The sequence below is a fragment of the Heptranchias perlo genome, chromosome 1, assembly GCF_035084215.1.
Source record: "Heptranchias perlo isolate sHepPer1 chromosome 1, sHepPer1.hap1, whole genome shotgun sequence".
In the NCBI taxonomy this organism is placed as follows: Eukaryota; Metazoa; Chordata; class Chondrichthyes; order Hexanchiformes; family Hexanchidae; genus Heptranchias; species Heptranchias perlo.
Window position 1 is genome coordinate 175,484,790 of NC_090325.1, and position 26,025 is coordinate 175,510,814.

The window sequence follows — 26,025 nt, forward strand, 5'->3', positions numbered from 1 at the left end:
ATTCACCAGAATGATATCGGGGCTAAAAGTGCCAGAAAATGCTCTGAGTGGCGAACACAACGTTGCCCACCGCTCGTAAGTAACTAACTCACCCACAAACTTTTTGTGGGCTTCTGGGCACTAACTTGCTTTAATTGAGAGCTGCATGAAGAGCAGCGGTCATTCCCGGGCTTTTCTGAGGAAAGGACCTCTCTGTCAGCTTGAAGCAAGCCACGCCATGAGAACCAGGAAGTGTCAGATAAGATTAGTAAATTTAGTATAAAATGAGATAGAGAAAGTGAAATAAAGAGAGGGTAAGATTAAAAGACTGAGATAAAAGAGACAGAAATTTTTTTTTTTAAATTAATATTTTAAATTTTTTAATAAATTTTTTTGTAAATGCCCAAAAACTATTAAAATCGGGAGTAATGAGACTTCACATTTTTAAAAGTTAATTTTCAGAGCCGGAGAGATTGTTTGGCAGTCATTAATGCTTTCTACACTTTTAAAAGTTAGTTTAGACCTGATATAACTCAGCGTACCTTCTTTCTGGCGAGATTAGTTAGTTTCCAGCTGAGCAGGAGAGCAAGTTTGCGCTGCTCCATTGATTCCAGCCTGCGACATCTCTTTACCGTGAAGCTGTCCGATCAGCAGAGAATCAGGAAGAGCAAATTCCGGACTTCTATGTTTGTCTGCGCTGGTGCAGTCGCTAGAACTTGCTCCTCGATTTGTCCATTAATAATGGTGAGCGCTGATAGACTCACTGTTATTTTACAAGCAATTTCTGGCCCAAAATTATTAGGACAGGTTGCATAAACGTGGCTTGTATTCCCTTGAGTAGAGGAGATTGAGGGATGATCTGATCAAGGCGTTTAAAACGTTAAAAGGATATGATACAAAGAAATGATTTCCTCCATTCAGTGATACAGCACGCAGGTCCGGTACTGCTCCGTACCACTGATCCCCACTTGTCTGCTGCAGCTAAGAAGATCTGACATTCTCGGTTGGGTAGGAAGCCTGAGACACAAACTGTATTAGTCACAAACTCGGTCATTAAATCGAACATTTAAATCGTAGCAACTAACTGACTGCCTCAAAAGGACGTCCTGATACAGCTCACTGGATTCAAGGTCTTCTGCTCTTCCTGGCCACACAAAAAGAATTTAAAACTTACGTTTTTGAGGCCATTTTGGCGGTAGCACCAGTAAAACTGGCTGGAATGTGCAAAGTGCATGCTCCGACTAGTTCCACGCCAAAATGGCAATCGGGGGCCTATGCCCATTTTAGGACCCCAATTTGCATATTAATAGGAGCCTACCACCTTAAACAGGCGGGCGCTTCGGCTACCTAACAGTAGGCCACTGTAAAAATGGTGGCAGTCAGAGCATCTCATTAAGGGACGATAAGTCTACCGACCCCATTTTGAGGCTGTTATCGCCCCCTTACCACCAATTTCTGCATGTTAACATCGTCCTTTTTGATTCTTTGGCCCTGGCATTCATGGGGAGGTGGGGAGGGAGCGGGAGTGTGTATCAGCAGCAAGAAAACCCGGAAATACCGGGAAGGCGGAGGTCCTGCCGAATTTAACGGCCAGACCGCATTCTAATTTTTTTACTCCGTTTCCCATCCAGCAGCCAGCCAGATTGAAGGCTGGCCGGCTGCCGGGTGGAAAAGCCTGCGGTACAAGGCAGCAGCCGGGGACCGCTGGGGACGGTCCCCAGCGATCAAGAAGACCAGGGGTTGGTGGGGCGGGTGTTCAGAGCACGACAGCGAGGAGGCAGGGAGGGAGAGACCATTGTGGGGGTGAGGGGAAAGATCATGGGGGGGGGGGGGGGGTGAGAGAGGTCGTGGGGGGGAGAGATCATGAGGGGAAGAGATAGAGATCACAGAGGTGAGAGATCATGGGGGGGATCTGAATATCGCGGTGGGAGGGGTGGCGTTGGCAGATCGCAGAGGAGAGAGAGATCTCAACAGAAGATGTGCGTGAGAGGCCGGGGGGAAGCACTCTTACTACTCCGGGCCTACAAGTCGTGCTGGAAAATCACTCACCTACTGGATCTGGCAGTTCTCGCCTCCCTTCAGCTGCCGGGTTTCCCGAGCCCTGGGAACTCTGGACCGCAGCCGTTAAATTCAAATGGCTGCCAAAATCTGAGGAACGCAGCCTCATTTAAATATTATAATTACAGACCCACCTCTCCAGAGCGCGTTACTTGGACGTCCCCCAACCCGCCGTGGTAAAACCGGAAGTAGGCGCGTTCGTGGCGGGTTGGGGTCGGGTTTCACATTTTTAACAATTTAACCCCCCATCCCCAGGACCCTCTCCTGCCTGTCATGGGGGCAGAGTGGGGGGGGAGGGGTGGTTATTTCAATTAGCTTTCTCTCATTTCGATGCTTTCTTTTAATTTTGGAGTGAATTGCTTTTCTTTTGGTGGCTACTATGTTTATCGTTGTTCTCTCATCTGCAGCCAGTTTAAAGGGAAAAAGCCATGGGGTTTAGGTAATCCTGAGCGGGGACAAATATAACCAGTTTTGGTCATTTTTGAGGTGGTTGCACAAGGGTGATTTTGTACTTATCACAAATAACCTTTCTCAATTACTCATAGCCATGTAAAATATATACGCACACATGGATTGGACCAAATGATTATTGTGATCATATCAAATACTTTTTCAATTATTGAAAGAATTAAATATCAAGCTACATTTAGCCATCTTAATAATGGAAACATGGGGAAATGGTTCCATTATTAAGATGGCTTAAAGAATATGGAGCCAAGACGGGTAAATGGAGTGTACTGGAGCTTAACACTCCATTTGGATTTTTCACTTTATCAATGGATGCAACAATATATATTTGTACCAGTTAGAAGAGTCACCCTGAGTAACATTAATGCATTAGTGCAAGACACAAAATAGGAACATAGGAACATAGGAACAGGAGTAGGCCATTCAGCCCCTCGAGCCTGTTCCGCCATTCATTGAAATCATGGTTGAGCTGTACCTCAACTCCATTTACCCACCTTGGCTCCATAGTCTTTAAACCATCTTAATAATGGAACCATTTCCCCATGCTTCTATTATTAAGATAGATAAATGTAGCTTGATATTCAATTCTTTCAATAATTGAAAAAGTATTTGATAATCATAATAATCGGTTGATCCAATCCATGTGTGTGTGTATATATTGTATATGGCTTTAATACAATAATCAATGGCCTCCACAATGCTACTGCTTAATAACTGAGGAATTGAGTAAGATAGGAATTGAACAGGAAAATATATTTTTCAATTCATTGACTGACAACTGGGAAAGTATATTGTGCTATCACAGCCTAAAATCTACAGATTTTATAGATACTTCGGAATCATATTTCTAGGCTTAGGGTAGAAAACCTAATTTTTGTCTGAAGGGGGACCAGTAATTGCGGGTGGAACCTGGTTCCGACAGGACTCCACCCCTTTAAGAATGGACCTTCAAATCTGGTAGGGAGGCTTTGGGTAGATCTTCCCCCCCCCACCCATGTCTGTGAGCAGTTCTGGGCACTGCACCTTTGGAAGGACATATTGGCCTTGGAGGGAGTGCAGCGTAGGTTTACTAGAATGATACCCGGACTTCAAGGGGTAAGTTACGAGGAGAGATTACACAAATTGCGGTTGTATTCTCCAGAGTTTCGAAGGTTAAGGGGTGATCTGATCGAAGTTTATAAGATATTAAGGGGAACAGATAGGATGGATAAAGAGAAACTATTTCCGCTGGTTGGGGATTTTAGGAGTAGGGGGCACAGTCTAAAAATTCGAGCCAGACCTTTCAGGAGCGAGATTAGAAAACATTTCTACACACAAAGGGTGGTAGAAGTTTGGAACTCTCTTCCGCAAACGACAATTGATACTAGCTCAATTGCTAAATTTAAATCTGAGATAGATAGCTTTTTGGCAACCAAAGGTATTAAGGGATATGGGCCAAAGGCAGGTATATGGAGTTGGATCACAGATTAGCCATGATCTTATCAAATGGCGGAGCAGGCACGAGGGGCTGAATGGCCTACTCCTGTTCCTATGTTCCTATGTTCCTAAGAGGGTGTGTCTGGGGGAGTTCACAAGGTTCTCTAATAAATTCTGCCCTTTACACCCATCTTGGGCCTCGGCAGAACTCGTGCCAGCTCAGAGCTGGTGAGTCCTGCCGAGGGCTTTAAGAGGCCCCACACCTTTATTAAGAAAAAAGGCCCATTTGCTCCACTGGGAGCAGAAGATCTGAAGAAGAAGTATTTCTTCAGGACCTCGCCGGGCCTAGCCTCTGCCATCAGATTGACATAGTTCTGCTTTGACATTCCCACTAGCCGTTCAGATTAGGTGTCTTGGATGTGCCCTTACAGGTGCAATGTGCCAGCCCCGACCATGCAAATGACACCATCCCTGGATTTGGGACAGGGTCTCTGGCTTGGGGCTAGGGTGGCTGGGGGTTTCACTGCACTGGACTTGCATTAGCAAAATGGACCTTCCAATTGATATTGACATTTTATTCAATCTTTGCTTATAGTTTTTTTCCTCACATTAAATTTCTGAAAAGATAAGATTTCTAGGGCACATAACCTTCTCAGGTCAAGAGAAAGCCTGGTACTAATTGTTGGAAGTAAAGTATTATAGGGAGGTACAGCTTTTCATTAATTCCAGTTTATTTCTGTTTCTTTTACATAGTCAGGAGTGGCTAAGTACTTCATAAACTTCTTCACATGCCATCACTGTTCCCATGCAACAAGAAGTCTGGCTTTATCAAAGCAAAATGTTCACTGCTTTTGAGAGCTTTTTGAGTGCTCTGTAATTAGAAACAGAATACTGGATCCTTGAGAGTGATTACAGGACAGTAATTTCATTGAATGGGTTCAGATGATATTATAAACCTTGAGAGTGGAGCTGAAGTGAATTATAGTCACCACAGGACTCCCAAGATAAGATTATTGCCGTGAATCAATGCTAGGTTTATATTATTTTATTGATTATATATATATGAGCAATAGTTTTACCAAACCACGCTCCCAGTGCAGAGCCCCGGCTGCCAGGAGTGTATAATGGGAATTCGGGCATGGAGCCTTTCCTCTCACGAGTGTGAGTTCATAAGATTACCCCTATATAAAGTCAGTTCTGGAGCTGGTTCTCAGCCCACAGTGGTTCCTATTGAATGTAAGGAGTCTTACAACACCAGGTTATAGTCCAACAGCTTTATTTGGAATCACAAGCTTTCGGAGCTTTCCTCCTTCGTCAGGTGACTCACCTGACGAAGGAGGAAAGCTCCGAAAGCTTGTGATTCCAAATAAAACTGTTGGACTATAACCTGGTGTTGTAAGACTCCTTACATTTGTCCACCCCAGTCCATCACCGGCATCTCCACATCATCGTTCCTAATGAAGATACTGGTGTAAATCATGTCCCAGCAAATCACTTTGTTTAGGATGTCCTATGGACAGAAAACCATGGGCCCAAGTTCCCCACATGGGCTCACAGCAAGTGAGGCTCCATACCAGGAGTGCAAACTCATAATATTTCCCCTGTAATCCTAGTGCCCCATTTCTTTTATTAATTTTGTATCTCTTGTCGAATGTTTGTGCTTTTGAGGGACGCCAGTGCTGGAATTAGAAGACTTTTTGCACTCCGAGCAGACGGTGTCAGCGTTAAGCACTCCATGATCTTAGCCTATCCTTAGGACACCATTTAATATGCCAGTGTGATTTTTCCATTTCATGTACCTGCTATTCATGTGCCTCTTTGAATGAGATTGCCAATTTAGCCCTGATTGTGGTGAATAATGGGCTATTTTGTGCCATGAACCCGTACTGGTTACAAAATGAATTGAGATTGCCAAACTAATTTCATGCAGCTGACAGAGACGAGACTTTTGTCCCAGCAGTCGGAATTCACACCCATGTCCCGGAGTTGAAAAGATGGTGAGCTAACTCACTGTACCACAATCGATTCCATTTCTAAAAAAATTTGAACAAGGAGGTCAGTGAACACAAATCGCAATCATTGAAGGGCCTGTTAATTGAGCTGTACGTTCACCAGCCTTCTAAATAAAACTTCCTCCTCAGCCATTTTATCTGCGACAACTCTGCTAAATGGAAAGGAAAACCGGGTGGGGTGTATAATGGACGCCCGATCACTACCGCCCATTTTCCGCCAGTTATATACAATATATGTAATTAATCCAAGGGGATGTTTCAAGGCTGAAGCACCACAAGGACTTTGAAGGAAGTCCATAAACATGGATAAGTATTCAAAGTGGTGTGATAATTATAGCACTTAAAGGAGCAGCACTGTCAGATCTTAAAGACGATTTACCAGCTTTGTTAATAGAGGAGGGCGCGACGATGTGACGGATGATGCACTAGAGGCATTAGGAGTGACAATCATTCACTCAGAGTTAAAAGTTGTGACCTATTTTGATGTCATTCCATGTGTTTAAAAGGGCTTGCAAACTATGTCATTCTTGTGGGTCATAAACAACACTCCTAATGTTTATCTGATATTGTTGATTGTATAATTAAAATTGCTATAAATAAAATATTAAAATTAACATAAAAAATTTAGAAAATGACAGATACAGAACAGTAAGCTATAGAGCCAGTTGCATGATCCTACACTCCTATGGAGAGCATCTTGGTAAATTATGGGTGTGCAGCTTGTAATTTTTGTTCCATTAAAATGAATGGATGGCAAGTCACAAGCTGCACATCCACAATTTCCCACAATGCACTCCTCACAAGCAGGACTCACTGCTGAGAGAGTAGGATCATGGGATCGGTCTTTATATTCGCACTCTGATAAAAAGACTGCTTTGTGAAACTTTTGATTGTTTAAAGAGATATGCGGGGTCTGTGTGTTATCACTTGTTTCTGACTGTAAGGTAGCAAAAATCAATCAATAGTATCTTACTTCAGCATTTGAGGCCTACTCGGGAAGTCTGCAGTTTTCAAATTACTTTGACATCAGGAAGTAAATGTTATTCCTTTGCAAAATGACTTGGAAAATAGCTTAGTGCTCTAATCTGCTGAACAAAAAGAAATCTGCTTGTTTCTGCCATCAACTGTTTTAATAATGGAGCCAAGGGTTTAAAATATTGGCACTAGCAATGTTTGGACAATCTTAGCAGCCCCCCAGGCGATGGCTCATTGCTGTGAAAACTTGACATTAATTTTCACCTCTGAGGTTCTAGTTCAAATGCTGTTTCTGGACACCGAGGAGTCGCGCTTAAGGGGGGATCTTTGGACCTCGCTCATGTAAGCTGTTAGAAAAGAGATTTCTTCATATCATTTTCTTTTTCATTAACCTGAATCAGTTTCATTTATAAGCATCTCAGGCAGAAAGTGATTCAACTCAATCTTTTTAACAATCTACACCTGAGGTAGTTTGAAATTGTTTTGTTCAAATTGAGCCATTTTGGTTACATTGGTGCCCACCGAGCTAATTCAAAAAGATCAAATTGTGTACAAAAACTGAATTTGAATCAGTAAAATAAAAATGGTGCCTGAAATCATTGACTTTATTCCAAATTCACTCCGCTAAACTCACACAATGTGTGGATACTTATTTGTTCGCTTTCTGTCAATTTTTCTTTTGTTGCCTGCTATTTATTTATTATTTCAATGCAACAAAAATTAAAATAATAATCTACAGTTGAAGAATATTAAGGCACTATGCAAACTGTGTGTGCATCTCCTTCCCTGGGCTCCTTGCAATAATAAAACCGCCATTAAACTCATCAAAATGCAGGCTCAATATTCAGCACAGCAGCAGTCACATTGAATAGGTATTACATAGAGAATAAATGATGGCAGGGACTGTGTTATAAGGGGGTCAAATTATGTCATAAACCATGAGAGCTTCGATCTCAAGATTTATTGTCTAAATTTAAATGTGTTTCTGTTTTATAAAATGCTCCCACATTTTTCTTATTCTTTGCGATATACAAAAATGAGGTAATTATCCGACAAAGAAATGTAGAGGAAATGGAGCTGACTGGCAAAATGGTGAGATGTCCTCATTTGCAGATGTGATACAAATGGAAATGATGTGAACTTTATTGTGATTGAATAGTGCAAGGAAATAATTTGCAAGGCTCCGCTCCTGGCATAGAGCCTCAATAGTGATGAGTGAAGTAGTGGACATAGGGCTGCAACATTGCAATCTCAATTTTCCAACATGTGTTCACCACTAGCAAGGCTCTGCACTGGCAGCGAGCATGCTGCCAGAAAAAATGCTCCTAGTATGTCTTGCATAATATTATGAAATTATTACATATATATGCAGTGCTGATAGTTGAAATAGCGAAGAAATTTCTCTGGTTTTTAGTGCACTAACATACTGATCTTTCATTTATATTTTTACTTCTGAATAAAGCACTCACCTTTGTGGCTGTGGCTTCATCCATTGTGATATGTGTTGAACTTGATTATCTTTAATTGAACATTAGAGGGCCTCCTGATGGGAGCAAGCGCACTGAAAAAAAAATTCCAGGGCCTTCTCTTGATATTGGTTAATATATCGAGAGAGTAATGTTCCAGAATGAACTGAATAAAGCAGCGATTACATTGCCACACCAACTGAATGTTTAATGAACGTAACACATTGGCGCTGACTGGTGGTAGGAAACATTTACCTGGTACACTTCAAAATGACACTGTCCGTGTGCAAGGAGACACTTTGCCCCTCAGAATATGCTCAATCCAATACTTTTTCAAAGAAGAGATCTATCTGAATTTAAAGATTCCAAACCGGACCAAACTTGGGGGGTGAATTTCCTCAGACCTTCTCCCACTCTAACACCATAACACCTATTATGATCCTAAGATGGTGGAAAAACAGGAGTGGAAAAAGTAGAGGCAGCTAAAGTGCTTTAATCAACTCCTTCCGTAAAGGCGGGTATCAAATTTCTGGTTGTGTCCCCATAAAGTTTTCCAGGATGATCAGATCTGTCAACACATTGGTAATATTCTTAACCTCCTAGGTCAAAAGATCTATTAAGGTCATAAAAACTCCTGGGATGATCTTGTATTACATACCAAAAAGAAGGTCAAGGAGTCAAGTGGGACTAAAGACAGTTCCCTCCGCAGCAGAGAAACTCACAGCAATGGGCAAAATAGGTTTTCAATCCATGGGCTACAGTTCGTGTGGGAGAGCTGATGTGGGAACTCTTCTCACCAAAACTGTTTTTATACAAGCATTAATTTATTTTGGATTCTAGATGACTGGCCTCTGTGAATCTGCTCCTTGGGTTTACAAAATGCTTGTTTTACAATTCTACAGCTGGGATGAAAGAGATAGATTTAGCAGTGTTAACTTGGGGAGCCGGCTTCTGGCCTCCTGGAATCTGAACTAAAATAAGTACCAGTATAAAAGCACCTTCACAAACACATAAGCAAGTGCTTTCAAAAGGCACACTGTCTTCATGAAAAACTATTTCTCTTTTTTCCCATTTATTTACAATACCACAAATCATGTTGAAATGAATCATTGCATCATTTGTGGTTGATGTCATCGTGACAACAGTTCATGATTAATGTGACCTTGTTCAGAAGACCTTGTATGTTCTCTTTGTCCCCCAGCCTGTTGCTGGTTAGCATTCTGATCAATAACATTTAATAGAACCAAGAAATAAAACAAATGTTGTACAGTATGTTCTCTGCCTGCAGGTAGACAATAGGTACTTCATGCTTGTTTGAGACAGTTCTCTACAAAGATGCAGCTCAACAAAGTTTAATAGTTTACTATCTGTTGATCCGTTTTAATGATTCCATTCAAAACTCAGTTAAAAATGAAACCCTAGATATTATCTCCAGATGTTTATGGTTGGTGAATAACAATTGTCATTTGCAAAAAATTTGCCTCCAAAAAGCTGTATTTGACAGATGCATAAAACTCTTATTAGTAGAGGCCTAAGAGTTGCCAATAGCAACAACTGCATTGAAGAACAGTCCATGCCAATCTTTTCAATAACATCATTTCAGAACAAATTAAATGGTACAATCTTCACCTCGAAACTTCTATGAGATAACCATACTGTTCAAACACTTGAGAAACAATCTTATTGAAAAGGACACTGAGTACTCACAGTCTGATGCCATCTTGAGGAGTGCTAACGTAATGGGCTAGATAACACAAGGAAACATTAAAAAAAATAATTTAAAAGTCCAGCTGGGTGTTTTCAGATAAAATCCAATGTATAATCTGAGGAATGCAAGTACATTTGAAAGCAGGAACAAATACATTACCATAATAAGAAGTGCTTTAATGCCCCATTAAGGCTGAAAAACCACATCTTGCAATCTGGAAAATGAACCAAGAGGGTTTGAGAAACTGGTTAGTTACCTGGTTGGTGGCACGAGTGGCTTTTGATTGACAACCCTTTGGTATGTGTGGAAACAGATTACGCCCAAGGCATATATCTCACTTTTTGCCTATTGGGCCTGCCGCCTTCAGAACTCAGTTTTTGAATCTTTTTCTTTCTTTCTCTCTTTCTTTCTCGCTTTCTTTTTCTCTTCCTCTCTCTTGCTTTCTGGATGCACAGGTTGTAACTAGCACAATTGTTGTGATATCTAGGTTATTGTACTATGTAGGCAAAGTCTTTTGCCAGGATTTTCCTTGGAGCTGCTCCAAGGAAATTCCCGGCAATTTTATTGTTTTATTCCTTGTCCTGCTACAATAAATTTACTTTCCTTCACCATACTCTGTCCATACAAATCTGAACAAATGAGTTAGAGGGTCTGGCTATGTTGTGGGAGAGAGAGTACTCAGTAGATAGAACCATAAAAAAGCTATTAACATTTCAGGTCTTTTTAAATAGGGGCAAAGAGTGGAAGAACAATGAGGCAATGATAAATTTGTACAAGGCAATGATCAGACCACAGTTAAGACTACTGTGTCCAGTTTTTGGCATTCCATTATAGAAAGGACATTGAAGCCGTAGAGAGCATACAATGTAGATCCAACAGAATGAAACCAGGATGATGAGAAACTTTAGTCATGAGGAGAGACTTGAGATTCTGGGACTATTTCCACTGGAGCAGAGAAAGCTAAGAAGAGATTTAATAGAGGTTTTTAAAATTATGAAGGGTTTTGATAGGGTGTATAGGGAAAGACTATTTCCTTTAGCTGGGGAGTCAGTGACTTAAATCAATTTAAAATCAATATACATCAATTTAAAATTGTCACAAAAAGAGTGAAGAGGTTATGATAAATTTATTTATGCAGAGTTGTTGAAACATGGAATGCTTTGGCACAAGGAATGGTTGAGGCAGAGATTTTTTTTAAGGGAAATGTGGACAAATATGTGAAGCAGAAGAAGACATAGGGCTATGAGGAGAATCTGGGGCAATGGGATTAGTTTTGGATTGCTCTAGCAAAGAACTGGCACAGACACAATGATCTGAATGGTCTCTTTCTGCGTGGCAAACTTCTATCAATCTATAGATGCTGATTATACTTAGCAGGTGGTTTATTTGCACCAGGAGTAGAACATTTAGCTTGCAGGATAGAAATTTCTTATGCCAGTGGCACTTCGATATTTCATGCTCATAAACTGTTTTCTACAATTTACACTTGGCACTTGTGCCACTTCATGGTAATGTCTTAAAAAAATTAACCTTTCTGCTTGCAAGCATAACTTCTGTACAGTCGGCGACAAGTCACCGTTGCTGGTAACTCAACATAAAATCAAATCCTACATCTCATCTGCAAGCCCACATAGATCAACTTTCAAAGATTCCATTTGTATTTGATTTAATTTTTTAAAAACTTGCTGAACAGAATTTAATTTACCTTTTTGTTTTGTCATTGTTTGCACGTTTAGGGAACTACTGTTAGAATGTATAAATTTCCGGTGCTTGTCCTGGATATTTGAATGAGGGGATTATGAACAGTCTAATTTCTGTCTAATAGTCTTTTTGATGCATAGAAATACATATTCCACACAATGAGGTTGTAATAATAGTCAAGAATCAATCCAGAACCCACAAAGCCAATGCTCTGAACATCCATTCCTAGTCTTGTAATTGTATTTAAACTGGGAATCGATAATTTTTTTGAATAAAGCTCGACATGCTCTCGGTCCAATTCAGCCCACAGTGCTAAAGATTTTTTCAATTGGAACTGAGAAAGTATCTAACTTGTTCTCTGTCACTTGAGTAAGGGCCGGGAACACCAACCTTTTAAATCTCTTGTAGGAGCGGGATATGATGTTAAAACCTTTTTGGCCATGTTGGTTTTAGAATTTGGATTGCACCTTTGGTGTGGATCGAGCGGAGTCCAAATGTGTTTTAGGTGTCAGCTGTGACTCAGTGGTTGCACTCTCACCTCTCAGTCAGAAGGTTATAGGTTCAATTCCTACTCCGGGGACTTGAGTATATAATCTAGGCTGACACTCCAGTGCAATACTGAGGGAGTGTTGGAGATGGTTGTCTTTTGGATGAGACATTAAACTGAGGCCCTCTCTGCCCTCTCAGATTGACATAAAAGATCCTATGGCACTATTTCAAAGAAGAGCAGGAGAGATCGCCCTGGTGCCTTGGCTGATATTTATCTCTCAACCAACATCACTAAAACAGATTACCTGGTCATTATCACATTGCTGTTTGTGGGACCTTGCTATGTTTAATTTGGCTGGCGCATTTCCTACATTACGACAGTGACTACACTTTAAAAATACTTAATTGGCTGTCAATGCTTTGGGACATCCTGAGGTCATGAAAGGTGCTATACAAATGCAAGTCTTTTTTTTCTTTTTTTTTCCTGTCAGCTCCTGCAGTATCATTCTCATCAACATTCCAACTTGCAGCTGGCAAAGAGTGAAGGTATGATGTGCCAGGCTGATACTCATTGAAGCTCCTGCATCAAGTCCTGGTTGATTAGGAATCTCTTCACTAAGGACATTTTTTGTTAAAAATTTAAAATGGTCAAAACATGGCAGTCTCAGGAGAGGCAGCAGCCTTGAACTGAGAACAGTAGCACTGTACACAGGAGCAACATGTGGAGTGAAAGATAACAGCTCCCTCGCCTACTGAGAGTGTACAGATTCCAGTTTTTTGTTGGGCAATGTGAGCACTGAGAGGCTGCAGCAGGACTCAGTTTTGTGAGAGGCAATATGCGTTCTGAAGCCTCCAAAACATCAAGCTTTCTGAGACACAACAGTAGGACCAGTGGTGTGAGAGGCAGCAATAAGTCCAGCCTTCTGAGAGGCAGCACTTGTATTGAAGCCTAGAATCATAGGATCTTGGAATTTTGCAGCACAGAAGGAGGACATTCAGCCCATCATTCATGTGCTGGCTCTCTGAAAGAGCTATCCATTTAGTCACATTCTCCTGCCTTTTCCCCATACCTTTAAAAGTAATAATAGACCTAGCTTTCTGAGACGCAGTTATTTGCACTGAAGTCTAAGAGATGTGTAAGTTTTTAAGAGGTATCTTGAGTAGCCTTGTGAGAGGCAGGAACTAATTGTAGCTTAGCCTGAAAAATAAACTTTTAATTTAGAAGTGAAATCAGCAGTGATAGTAATGGTAAGTAGATGCAGAGAATAGTACTTTCAGGTGGGTAATACAGTGGGGAATTGAAAAGTAGAACTTTAGAAATTAAGCTAAGAGCTTTGATTTGTACAGGACTTCCATGGGCTGTATCCATTTACTTGGACTGCAAGAAATGACACTTCATCACATGTTCATTTTTCAACTGTTGTATCGCTTGTGCAATGTATGTTTGTGTACACACAGGCATAGAAAATAAAATAAAAGGCACTTCAATTGGTATCCTCCATTATGGCATTATGGTTGTTTATGGTTACGTTCTTCAGCTAAAAGAAAAATCAGAACACACCACGGCCTAGAAATCAGATTGAGATCAAAAATGGGCGCGTGGACTATCCACGCTTATTGGTACCAAAGTAGGCAGCACTCAGAATCGGTGCTGCCTGCTGATTATAATGATTTGTGTGCGTGCAGTCAGTACTACCTGTGCTATTCATTGGTTGCACGCCTACTGGGGAGAGCCAATATCAGGAGGCCAGGAAGCTTCTTAAAGGCAGCCAGCACCTCTTAAAGGGGAGGTGTATTCTGGCTGCATAACCTGCACTGCAGGTTCTGGAGGAAATGGCTGAAGCTAGGAGAGAGTGAGCACTAAGGTTCTCTAAAGCTGCACTGGAGGCCTTGGTGCAGGCAATGGAGAGGAGGAGGGACATCCCTTTTCCTCCAGGGGGCAGGAAGCCATCCATTTATCTGCTTAGGAGGCAATAGGAGGAGATAGCTGAGGACGTCAATGCCAGGAGCATTGCCACAAGAACACGGTTGCAGTGCTGGGAAAATTTCAACGATCTAACTAGAGTTGTCAAGGTAAGAAGACTGTTAAAATACTTTCTCATCACAGCTGCACCACTCACAGCCTCATTTATTACAACACTCACAGCACTCTCAATGCTGCCCTCCCCCACTAACACTCCACTCTAGTCCGCCAATGCCCTTGTCGGTGCCACTCAGCCATCTGGCCCAGACTGCAGCAGTCGAATTTATCCTCCAAGGCCATATGAAATGTTCTCAATGGAAGCTCAGCAGCTTTCCATCTCCCGAGCTGTAGCCATTGGGGAAACGCCTTATTGGAGTACCAAGATAGGAAAAGAAGCCCACAAAACTTAGGCTTGCACAAGGGATTTTTTTTGTGAATGGTGACATGTTTCTGGATCTAGATTTGGTGTTGATATTTGTCTATGTAGTGAAGTGAAGGCAAGATCAGTAAAGCTGGAGTGAAGGAGAGCAATCGGATGGTGGTTGTAAGAAGAGTGGTAAGGATTGTGGGACTGTAGGAGAATGGGGAATGGGAGGGCTGACTTAGTTGAAATGGTCCTCAATGGTTCCCAGTTGGTAGTAAGGGCTGGTCTCTCATGATGGCGAAATTCTGGAGCATGAGGGCAGACGATGACAAATCTGGATACCAGCTCAGCGGTGTACTGCAAAGCTCCCCCTGAAAGGTCCAGGCATCAGAAGAGTTGCTTGAGCATGCTGATTGTTTGCTCGGTGATATTCTTTGTGGCAGCATGGCTCTCATTGTCAGTGTGCTCTGCAGCTGTGCGCGGGTACCTGACTGGAGTCATGAGCCATGTTCGGAGTGGATAGTCCTTGTTGTCCAATAGCCAGCCTGTAACTTGACGGCCTAGAATAAAGGCAGTACAGAGGACTGGCACAAGATGAGTCAGGACTGTTGCCAGGAAAAGTGGGCACAGCCCTGCATGATGTGCTGCCTGTGGTCGCAAATCAGTTGTACGTTGAGAAAGTGAATACGATTGATAAAGATGCCAGGCTGGTTATGGGGAGCATGTGCAGTCAATGGCACCTTGCACCATGGGGAAGCCTGGCATGCGGGCAAAGCCCAGTGCTGTCTTGTCCTGCTTCACTCTGTCAATAGGGAAGGAGATGTAAGTGTTTCTCTTTGTGTAGAGAGCCTCAGTGACCTCCCTGATACACCAGTGCACTGCAAACTGTGAGATGTTGCTGATGTCATCTGTCGCAGCCTGAAAGGAGCCTGTGGCATAAAAATTGAGGGCAACGGTGACCTTTACAGCCACAGGCAGTGCTGTCCATGCCCTGGTTTGAGGCTGCAGTTGTGGCTGCAGCAGGTGACACAGCTCGGTGACGGCTTCCTTGATAAACCGAAGGAGCCTTATGCATCGCTCCTCAGTTATGTTGAGATAGGAGAAATGCTTCCTGAAGATCCTCTGTGGATATGGCATCCTGATCAGTGCCCTCCTCCTCCCTCTTCTGGCAGCTTCTTCTGTTCTGTGGTGTCTTCCTTGCTGTTCCCCCTTGTGCTCTATTCCCAAAGGCAGCCCTACCAGATTACCCATGTTTGGAGTCAGACAGTTTGTCAGGCAAAGAGCAACAACAGTGCAAAAGCAGCAAAACCTCTCTGTGCACAGAAAGTGAATTATCAAGAGTGATAGAACACAGAAAAAAAATGTCTAGAAGTCAAGCAGTAACCAGAAATACTAAGCCAGCAATTAACCATTAAGTACTGCATGGTGGCTTTAAATAGTGCTGGCAAGGGGGCTTTGATGCCAGTTAGCTCCACGTTGTGCTGAGTGAGGTCAACACATGGACACTGAAGCGCAGGATCCTAATTTACATGCATTATTCCTTACTTTGAAGGTGGCTGGCATGCGCTCCTGCCACCAACGTTACCTCCTATACCAATATGGTGGGCGGCATAATTCTGGCCGGAAGTGAATGCATGCTTCCTGCCCGCTATATTGAGGACTTAGTAGGCATCTTTGTGCCCGAAAGATGGGTGCTACATGGCCCAATTTCTAGCCTTAAATCTCATAATGGTTGGGTCGTCTCTCACTATTGGAGCAATAAAGATGTTCCTGTGACACTGGCCCTTCCTGCCATTTGATTTGACTTTTCAGCATTTCTGCTTTTTTTCCCTTCCTCCTCTATCATATGATGCAACAGCTTCAGCTTTGCAGACAATGACAGACTCAATGAATCCTCACTTGGAGTACTGCATACAGTTTTGGTCTCCTTATCTAAGGAAGGATATACTTGCCTTGGAGGTGGTGCAACAAAGGTTCACTAGATTAATTCCTGGGATGGGAGGGTTGTCCTATGAAGAGAGGTTGAGTAGAATGGGCACATACTCTCTGGAGTTTAGAAGAATCAGAGGCGATCTCATTGAAACAGATAAGATTATAAGGGGGCTTGACAGGGTAGACGCTGAGAGATTGTTTCCCCCAGCTAGAGAGTCTAGAACTAGGGGGCGTAGTCGCAGGATAAGGGGTCGGCCATTCAAGACTGAGATGAGGAGGAATTTCTTCATGCAGAGGGTTGTGAATCTTTGGAACTCTCTAACCTAGAGGGCTGTGGATGCTGAGTCATTGAATATATTCAAGGCTGAGATAGATATATTTTTGGACTCTAGGGGAATCAAGGGATATGGGGATTGGGCAGGAAAGTGAAGTTGAGGTCCAAGATCAGCCATGATCTGATTGAATGACGGAGCAGGCTTGAGGGGCTGTAGGGCCTGTTCCTGCTCCTATTTCTTATGTTCTTATTTGTTCTCAGCAGCCATGACAAATTGTACAGCTCCATAACAATTTGTAAGTACAAAATAAATAACCATTATATATTATATAAAATGACCTGATCTCTAAATATTGTATAAAATCAATGTTGAGAAGTGAACTATGGACTTCTGCATAATTGAGGCCATTAAATAAAATTTACAAACCATTCAAGCTTCACATTTATCTTTTACAGCATCATTTGAACTCTTGCAGCCTTGCTACACTTTCCATTCTGACTGCTATTCTTCGTGTTAGTCTCAGCTTTAGAAAGACGTGCACTTATATAGCATCTTTCACAAACTCAGGGGGCATGATTTTAAACGGGAAAAAACGGGTGGGTTGGGGGCGGGGGGCAGTAAAAATTTTAAAAATCTAAAACTCGCCTCCAACCTGCCCACTTCCGGTTTTAACGGAGGCAGGACGAGGGGTGGGCTACCATAGGAACATAGGAACAGGAGTAGGCCGTTCAGTCCCTCGTGCCTGCTCCACCATTTGATAAGATCGTGGCTGATCTGTGATCTCGCTCCATTTACCTGCCTTTGGCCCATATCCCTTAATACCTTTGGTTGCCAAAAAGCTATCTATCTCACATTTAAATTTATCAATTGAGCTAGTATCAATTGCCATTTGCGAAAGAGAGTTCCAAACTTCTACCACTCTTAGGAGGCGGGTCGGTCATTAAAAGCTTTCAAGAAGGCTGCGGGCCTCCATTTTGACAGATGTTTTGTTTTTAACCCCTGGGGGCTAGGATTCCCAGGCCTTCTTCTTCACGCCACATGAGAGGAGGTGAGAAGGCCAGAAACTGCAGGTAAGTGCCTTCATAGTACAGCTTGTGGGCCCGGAGGAACAGGAGTGCTTCCCCCAGGCCCGACAAGCCTACCTGCAGTGACCACCCCTATGATCTCCGACGCCTGCACAACGGTCTCTGACCCCTCACCACAATCTCTGACTCCCACCACGATGACTGGCCCCCCTGATGACTGACCCCCCCCACCCCGATTTACCCCTCCGATGACTGACACCACCCCCCCCCCAATGACTGAGCCCCTCTGATGACTGAGCCCCCTGATGACTGACCACTCCTCTCGATGACCTGCCCGATAATTTCCCCCCCCCCAGTGACTGACCTTCCCCCCACGATGACCCCTGATGACTGACCACCTCCCGATGACTGACCCCACCTGATGACCCCCCGATGACTGACCCCCGACCCCCCAGTGGCCCTGATGACTCCACTGATGACTCAGCCCTCCCCTGATGACCCCCGATGACTGATCCCCAAATCTCCGGTGACACTGACCCCCCTGATGACACCCCCAATGACTGAGTGCCCCCACTGATGACTGACCCCCCTGATGACTGAGCCCACCATTGACTGAACCCCCCCAGTGACTGACCCCTTACCGCTGACTCCCGATAACTGATCTCCCCGATGACCAACCCCACCCCGATGATCCCTGATGACTGACACCCCCCCGAAAACCATGATCCCCTGATAACTGAACCCTACCGGTGACTGACCCCTCCCCAATGACTGATGCCCCCCCCCCCCCCACCGGTGGCTGACTCTCCCCCAAAGACTGACCCCCCTGATGACTGACCCCTATGGCTGAGCCCCACCGATGACCCCGCTCCCCCCCGCAGATTCCCCCCCCCCCCCGATGAGCCCCCCCTCCTATCTAACACTTACCTGTTCCTGCACTCTTCCGCTTCTCCCGTCCGAATGAGACCAGCCTGTCAATCAGGCTGGCCTGTCGGGCGGGAAACCTACAAAAAAATAACACGTCGTTACGTTAAAATCGTAAGGCTGTCCGGGACACCCATACTTCTGGCAGGAAATTCCCCCTCACCGCATCCCTGATAAAATCATGCCCTGGATCTTCCAAAGCGCTTTACAGCTAATGAAATACCCTTTGAAGTGTAATCACTGTTGTAATGCAGGAAATGCAGCAGCCAATTTGCGCACAATCAGCAATGAGATAATGACCAGTTAATCTATTTCTTTTAGTGCTGTTGGTTGAGGGATAAATGTTGGTCAGGATACAAGGGAGAAATCCCCAGCTCTCCTTTGAAATAGTACCACAGGATGTTTTACATCCATCTGAGATGGCAGACAAGGCCTCAGTTTTAAGGGACCATCCAAAAAACAGCACCTCAAACAGTGCAGCACTCCCTCAACACAGCATTGGAGTGTCAGCCTAGATTTTGCACTTAAGTCTCTGGAATGAGACTTGAACCCTTAACCCTTAACAAGAGTGCTATCAACTGAACCACAGCTGACACACTTGAGGTGCTATTTTCACTGGGTTATAATGGATGATAACACATCCTCATAACACTTAGCTTGTTGTCTGGCAGCTAATCCTTCCTTCCCCTCTCCAACCTACTCTTGCTCCATCATATATTTTCTTGCTGTTCTTTGTTGATCATTTCCCCTCTTTTTCATCCAAGGCTGTAACTATAGCATCTACATAGAATTACATAGAAATTACAGAAACAGGCCATTTGGTCCAACCAGTCTGTGTTGGTATTTTTCTTCCATCAAGCAGTAGTCCTAATCCCATGTGCCTGCCCTGTTTCTATATTCCTTTATCCCCCTTTCCTTCAACTACCTATTTAGCCAATTCTTAAATGTTGATATGGTCTCTGTATCAGTCACTAACTCCAGTCGTGCATTCCACAGCTGCACAAACCTCTGTGTAAAAAAGTTTCTCCGGTTCTCTGTCTTAAATCTTCTACAAATAATCTTATATCTATGTTCCCTCATTCTAGAACCCTCAACCAATGGAAATAGTCTGTTTTTATCTACCCTGTCCCATCCTTTCGTAATTTTAAACACCTTGCAATTTATCCCATAATCTTCTCTGTTTTAATAAAAACCATCCCAATTTTTCAATACTTTCTTCTTATTTGTATTTCCTCATACCTGGTTCAACATCCTTCCTATAGTGTAGTGCCCAAAACTGCATACAGTCCTTCAACCATGGTCTTACTAAGTTTTTATGTAGATTCACCATTAAATCTTGACTTTCATATTTGTCATAAGTCCCAGTATTCCATTAGTTTTTTTTATGGCCTTCCATTAGAGGTGCTGCTTTTAACATATCGTGAATCCGAACCTCCAACCCCTCTGCTCGTCCACATCACCCAACTTTCCACCATTCAAAGTATAATTACTATTATTTTTGTTACCAAATTGTACCACCTTGCAGGGCCTTCCTCCTTCTCATATTCTCACTGCTGTTGAAATCAAGATTCATCACACTGCCTCCTGTCTCCCACACTAATTCTTCCTTTCCCAGGACCTCAAAACAGTGAAACTCCTCACTGTCCTCAATCTTACCTTGCTACTATAATCCATAGGCTTTAAAAACTCAAGTTTGGTGCTACCTTGGTTTATTCCATCTTCTTTCCTAATTTGTTCAACTTGGTGGTGTCCTATGTAGTGGGTTTTGGTTTATTTAGGCTAGTTGCTCTCTGCTATATATAGTTACTATTTTATTAAGTTGTACTTCAGGCAGAATGCTGTTAGGTCTTCCGGCTGTCATCCAAACCATCTAAGATAGGACTTTCAAATAGGTTTTTCAGTTTAAAAACTCATGGATTAAAATGACAGTCCTAGGTGGCTCTCTGCTGTGATCTTTGATATCTGGTATGGGTGATGGCAGGATGACCTAACAGCATTCTGCCTAAAGCACAACTTAATGAAATAGTAAGAATAAATATAACTCAGCAGAGAGCAACTAGTCTTAATAATCAAAAAAAAACCACTGTCTCAGTCACACAAAGTCCCCACTATGCACACTTGCTTTTTCCTCTCCAATGAATTCCTTTTCCCTCTGACTTACTTTAATTCTTCCTCTGAATTGTGTTGCTTTAGTGCGGCTTGATTATAATGTCTGTGAAAAGTCTGAAACTTTTTATACTGTGCCTTGATGTATAGGAAACTGCATAAAGCAGTTGACACAATTCTCACCTTTAGTAATTCACCCAGCCAAATTCCAAACATTGCTAATCACATTTATTTGCTTTATTTAAATATATATTTTGCAACGCATTGTATTTTCTTCTGGTACACTATCACCCAACTTTCGTCTGTTTCTTCTCATCATCTCTAGTGCTGAGAGAGCTATTCATGAACTGCTTTTATATTGCAGTCTGGGCCTTAAGAGAGCGAGCTATTGGTGCCACCAAACAGCCTTTACTTTTGTAACGTGCAGCTCATCTTCCTGTAAACTGGCTGCACTGTGTGAGGACTAATATAGAAGCAGCTGCAGGCTGCCATCTTAAGTCTGCAGCTAGGAGTCTCTGGAGACTACATGGGCTCGATTTTACCGTCGGGTTTCCTGTGGGTTTCCAGCGGGGGGGCCCCGAAAATCCCGATATCCAGTCACGTGACGGGAACCCGCCACGATCCCGCCCACTTCCGGGTTCCCCGATGACGTGCGGGGGTGCGTGCGTGGCCTCCGCTGGTGGGAATCCCGCAGGCAATTAAAGCCAGCGGGATGCCACTTGAGGTTATTTATTTCGCTTGTTCAGGTCATTAACTGACCTGATTAAGGGACTGTGTGTGATTTTGGGGAAACATGGGACTGTTTCACACACTGGGGGAAACAGTCCTAGTTGAACTGAACGTGTTGCAGCTGTCAGCCTGTGGCAGCTGCAAAGGTCCATTTGACAGGTGGTGGGGGGAGACCCTCACCCATTGCAGGAGGCCGCTCGTGTCACTTGGGACAAAGTGTGGCCTCCACCACCCCCCTCCGGACGGTCAAAGTCACCAACCTGCACACTCACCCGGGGTCCGGAGACATGTGCCTACCTTGCGGACCCCCTCAGATGTACATATTGCGGATGGGGGCTGCCGTAGCTGCAGTCATGACCCCCTCGGAGGGCGAACAGCATCACCAGCCTCGCCATCCACGCCGTCCACCTCTGACACATGGAGCTCCACAACAGAGTGCTGTGACACATCCACCTGTACAGCAGGAGGGAGTGCTACCGCAGAGAGAGACGCGTCGCAGAGGGCACTACCCTTGCCACAGGGTCCACAGACCGAGGAGCAGCTCCCCGGACCTCGCCGAGCAGCAGTGCACACAGAGGCGCAGATTCACTTGACATGTAGTCGTGGAGATCTGCAGGCTCTTTCATGCCGAGCTACTCCTGGCTGGCCCCAGCACCATCTGCTTACCTGTCGCTGCCAAAGTCACCACTGCCCTCCACAACTTCTCCTCCGCATCCTTCCAGGGTGCAGCCGGGTACACCGCCGATGTCTCTCAGTCGTCTGCGCGGAAGAGCCCTGCAAATACACCTGCACCTACTCTGCAGTAACACAATGGGTGGCATCAGTGGTGGGTCCTCATAGTGATACCCAGGAGCGGGCATTATTGGACACAACAGACAGGATTCGCGGAGACATGGCAGTGGTGGTGCCAATATAATGTGTGATGTTTGTTGCTCTGAAATTCAATATAGGTAACACCCATGGCAAACCCTCAGACACCCTTGTGCATCCCCTTCATGCTCACGACACGTTTGCCGTACGCTGCCTACTGCACATATGCGATGCATGCCCTGTGGCTGCAGCACAGGTAGTGGCAGGTTGAGTGAGGCTGGCCGTGAGAGAGATGCACGAGAGGGTGAGTATGGGATAGAGCCATGAGATTGTATGAGGATTGGGTTGCGTGTTAGTGGCGGGGTGAGTACTGGCGAGGTGAGTAGGTGCAGGTAAGATGAGGATGGGGTTTGAGTGGGTATGAGGGGTGATGTGATAGAGTAGTGTTGGCGGTGCCGAAGGAGATGTGGGGTGGGGGCAGTGTTGTGGCAGACGGAGTGTAGTGGAAAGACTACGTGTTCTCACTGTGGCTGACCTACTGAGGTCATTGGAGCGCCTCCTGCACTGTATGCAGGTGGGCGATATGTTGGTGGTGCAGGTGACCCCCTCTGCCACCTCGAGCCAGGCCTTCTTAGTGTCAGAGGCTGGCCGCTTCCTCCCGCCCGCCGGGTGGAAGATCTCTGTCCTCCCCCTCCTCCTCACCACATCTGATGATACCTGGGGTGAGGCATCGTTAAACTGGGAGCAGCCTTCCCCCTGGGCTGCTCCATGCTGTAATTTGTTCTATTGGTTGCAGCATGTGTCAGTGGAGGACTGCCCCTTTAACTAGAGAGCCTCCAGCTGACAGATCGTACTGCGCATGCGCAGCCCGCCCGACGCGCAGACCAGCAGCGCGGAACCCGGAGGAGCAGGTAAGTGATTCCAATTAGTGGATTGCCTGCTACGATCGCGCGGGCAACCCACTAATTTCACTGGGCGCGGAGACCACGCACCCGAAACCCAACCCGCCGGAAACCCGCAGGCCTGCTAAAATCAGGCCCCATGTGCCTGTTCCCTTCAATTTTCCCTCCCTCTCTCCAAAGGGGAAAGCCACAGACTGCATCTTCCATTCAGTGCTGCCCAGATCACGATGTAGCAGGGATTTAACCTATAAAAGAAAGAAAAACTTGCATTTACATAGCATCTTCCATGACCTCAGGACGTCACAAAGTGGTTTACAGTCAATTAAGTACTTTTTGAAGTGTAGTCACCATTGTAATGTAGGAAACAGTGCAATCATTAGCGCACAACAAGGTCCCACAAACAGCATGACATAAAATGACCAGATAATCTGCTTTTTACTGATGGTGGTTGAGGGATAAATGCTGGCCAGGGCACTGGGAGAACTCCTCTGCTCTTCTTCAAAATAGTGGCAAAGCATCTTTTACATCCACCCAAGAGGGCAGAGAGGGCCTCGGTTTAACGTTTCATCCGAAAGAAGGCACCTCTAACAGTGCAGCACTCCCTCAGTACTGTACTGGAGTGCCAGCCTAGATTTTCTGCTCAAGTCTTTGGAGTGGAACTTGAACCCATGACCTTCTGACTCAGAGGCGAGAGTGCTAGTGATTTTTCAATATATACACTTTTGTGAATAGCACAGTTCAACACCTACAGAACTTTCCCAGCTTAGATCAGTGAACTCTTAGAAAGGCTCGACATGTTGAAGCAGATTCCAAAGTATCCATTTAAAATAACAGCGGGGATTTAAAACAACCATAGGACTTTCTAGCAGAACCAAAAGTCACACTCAGTTTTGAAATAACTCAATTCAAAATGTCCTCAACTATCATCATAAAAGCCTAAGGGCCCGATATTAGGAGGGCGGTGGGTTCGCAGCGGGGGTTTGACTGGGCGCGTGGGTTACTCGCCCAGTGAAATCAGTGTGCTCCGCACGCAATCGCAGGCTAATTGAAGCCACTTACCTTTGCTTCCGGGTTTCGCGCTGGAAAGCTGCGCGGCGGGCGGACTGCGCATGCGCAGCATAGTCTGGCAGCTGGAGGAGCCCTATTTAAAGGGGTAGTCCACCAATGCTCTTCCTGCAGCAAACAACCAATTTTGAACCATGGAGCAGGCCAGAGGAAAGGCTGCCCCAAGGTTTTCGGACTCCTCACTCCAGGTTCTGCTCGATGGGGTGAGGAGGAGGAGGGAAATCCTTTTCCGATCCGATGGGAGGAAGTGCCCTCCCTCCACCACAAAGAAGGCCTGGCTGGAGGTGGCTGAGGAGGTCACCAGCAGCGGCAATGTGCCATGAACCAGGGTGCAGTGCAGGAAGAGATTTAATGACCTAACCAGGTCAGCCAAAGTGAGTATACTCACGCATTTTCCACACTCCTTCTTCCACATCACCTCCACCACCACACAACTCCTTCTGCACTGCCACCACAACGCTCTCGCATCACTCCTCACATCCACTCAACTGTCATCCTCACCTTGCCTGCATGTACTCACTGCCCCTGTCCCCAGTCGAACACTACCACGCAACCCAATCCTCATACAATCTCATGGTTATATTGCACACGCACCCTCCCATGCATCTCCCTCACGTTCAACCCCACCCACACCAATGCATGTAGCGGGTCACCATGCAACCATCACTCAATCACGCCTCTGTGTTTTGCCTTGATAGGAGAAGAGATGCCAGAACGCCTGGGAGAGGGCACTGACCGGAGGGGGCCCACCACACCAGACGCGGAGCAGCAGGCATTGGAGATCAGCCGCACGCTGGAGTGCCTGTCCGTGGCGGATGCCGAGGCTGGGATTGCACAAGCGGCCGGTGACAGAAAGCTAACACTCAGCACTCACGATAACGAATGATCTTAGCATCACTTGGCATCTGCAGCACCTCAACATCTGTCCACATGCCTAATATTGCTTTCTGTTCTCTTGCAGGGCCGTCTGCGAGCGCCGTGACCGTGGAGGGCGATTCCTCAGAGGATCTGCCGGCCTCTGAGGGTCCATCATCACATCTGAGCCATGCATCCACCAGCGCAGATACACACACCTCGGTGGGTCCCCGTCCTCACTTAGTTGGGCTTGCACATGGTGAGTCACCACGCACATGTGAGCAGGAGCAGACCCTAGTGGCAGGGGCAGCCGTGGAGAGTCCGCGTCGGTGGGAGCACTCTTCTCCAGGCTCTGCTCAGCTGGACCCAGATGCTGAACCCTGGGGGCCAGCTGTGAAAAGGAGAGTCATCAAGGGGCAGCAACACATTGCCGAGGTGCTGGAACAGTTGCCACGCGCACTCTCCACAATCGCGCAGAGGATGGAGGAGTCCAACTCCTGCATGAGGGGAATGGTGGCACAGGTACAGGAGGGTATCTCCGAGATAGTGTCGCAGGGACGTGAAGGCATCTCTGAGATAGTGTCGCGGGTAGGTGCGGGAATGTCTGCGATGGAGAAAAGGCTAGCTTCCATCGAGCATTAAGCACGGCTCAACAATGAGTCCATTCAGGCCCTGACAACGGCCGTTCGGATTCAGGATGAGCAACATTCTGCCGCCTTAAACAGGCTGACAGATACTTTACAAGTGGCCTTCCAAGGCCCCACACAAGCCCTTCAAACTGCTGTCCAGCAGGGTGGAAGGAG

General features: G+C 45.0%; 1 protein-coding gene across 6 annotated transcripts in view; it reads right to left on the reverse strand.

Annotated features, from left to right (window-relative positions):
• The window catches only part of LOC137328074 (uncharacterized), a 99,564-nt gene that overhangs the window by 35,795 nt on the left and 37,744 nt on the right, over positions 1–26,025 (reverse strand). For 3 of the 6 annotated variants that reach the window (XR_010964619.1, XR_010964618.1, XM_067994243.1), the window contains exons 2-5: positions 10,242–10,296; positions 10,082–10,118; positions 8,378–8,469; positions 522–996 (exon numbers count right to left, since the gene is read on the reverse strand). The gene's annotated coding sequence lies outside the window, so the exon portion shown is untranslated. Of the gene's footprint in view, positions 1–521; positions 997–8,377; positions 8,470–10,081; positions 10,119–10,241; positions 10,297–18,758; positions 18,836–26,025 lie in introns of all 6 variants that reach the window. The other 3 variants (XM_067994215.1, XM_067994224.1, XM_067994233.1) reach the window with 3 other exon arrangements.